At 35.2% G+C, this 1637-nt stretch overlaps 1 pseudogene; it reads right to left on the bottom strand.

The window, feature by feature from the left end:
- Positions 1 to 255: 255 nt before the first annotated feature.
- LOC123820581 lies at positions 256 to 763 on the bottom strand (annotated as a pseudogene).
- Between the last annotated feature and the right edge of the window lie 874 nt (positions 764 to 1637).

Below are 1637 nucleotides of genomic sequence, written 5' to 3'. Positions count from 1 at the left end.
GGCAGCTGGAGGGAATACAAACTTTACTGAGTTTATCTCCAGGGTGGAAATAATGTCTATACAAAATCAAATGTTTATTACTGTAACTTTTGCATCACAATTAAAACCCAAACAGGTTTTTAAAAACAGTGAACTCAATCAAAACCTATTACTTCAGAATCAATAGCTTCTTTGAAGCCACAGTAACACTAAAATATGGCTGACTCAAATGCAGAAATTTGGTTAGTTGGAAAGCTAATTAAACTTTCAACTTGATCAAACAGAATTATAAAAAGACAAAATTGTGTTTTTCACAGAAATATACTCCACTGGAATCACCAACACTGGACAGCTGTTAGAGTATTTAGAATCCCGCGATAATAAGAAATCCTGGCATCCTTTGGAAAGTCTTCTGTTGTTCTTTCTTCCAAGAGATTTGTGGATGTGTGGAATGACACCACCACCAGCAATTGTAGCCTTGATGAGAGATTCCAATTCTTCATCTCCACAAAAAGCAAGTAGCAAATGAGGACAGGTAATACACTTTACCTTTAAGTCTTTTGATGTATGTCATGCCAATTAAAGTACCTCTATGATGACGCACTCTAGAATGGCTGCGCTGTAAACAGCAGCAGTGGCACCTACATGTCCCTGACTGGTCGTCCTAAATTTCAGGTGCTGATGAATATGGCCCACCAGAAAATGCAAATCAACTCTCTGGGAGTGGGGAAACCACCTTTGTCTTAGCCCTTCCAGAGTCTTTCTCAGACTTACCACCAGCATTTCAAATTCTGTGGAGGCTCAAACAAGCAAGGCAGAGAAAGGACTAGTCAGTTACACACCCAGCAAAATCCCACTGTCTATTCTGATGCACCATGATGCAAACTGCCTCGAATTTGTTTTCACTGCTGTATAATATCTCTCTATACGAATAAACTACAATTGTGGATATTTGAGTTTTTTCCTTTGTTTTGCTTTCTTTATATAAAAGAAGGCTGAAATGCATGTCTCCTTGAGCACATATCCAAAGAGATTTTTAGTCCCTCTGCCTAAAAGCAGAATTACACTGTTGTCAAGTGGAGGCCTCATCAAGGGTACCAGATATTATGAAATAATTTTCCAACTGATTTAAGTAATTGTCACTACTGTTGCCTCACCAGCCAGCACCTGATATTGTCAGACTTCCACTTTTGCCAATCTGCTTCATGAGAAATTAGCTCTTACTGTGGTTTTAATTTGTATTTCTCTGATTTTTTATTAGTTTACTGGGAATTTGGTTTTCCTTTCCTGTGAATTACCTGTCAACTCTTCAACCCAGTTTTTAATTGAGTTATTTGTCTTTTCAATTTTAATTTATGGAAGATCTACATATATTTATTCTTTATTATAATACAAGTATATATTACAAATATCTTCTCCCAATCTATGATGAAACTTTACTTTTTTCAGGGAATTTTTTAGATAAACAAAAAATATTTTACTTTAATGTAGTTAAATTTACCAATATTATCCTTTACAGTTTGTCTTTTTTGTGTCTTCAAACAAGGTGGAAAGTGGTGTAGCTACAGTATACTATCATTTGTGTGAAAGGTAGTTGGGGAAGAAGATAAATTATATTTTGTATACATATGAAGAAAATTTGAAAGAATGTAAAGAAA

This window comes from Phyllostomus hastatus, unplaced genomic scaffold (assembly GCF_019186645.2).
Source record: "Phyllostomus hastatus isolate PE091 unplaced genomic scaffold, TTU_PhHast_1.1 phas_contig_36, whole genome shotgun sequence".
Lineage (NCBI taxonomy): Eukaryota > Metazoa > Chordata > Mammalia > Chiroptera > Phyllostomidae > Phyllostomus > Phyllostomus hastatus.
The sequence above is the reverse complement of the archived record's forward strand: the minus strand, read 5'-3'. Positions and strand labels throughout refer to the sequence as shown.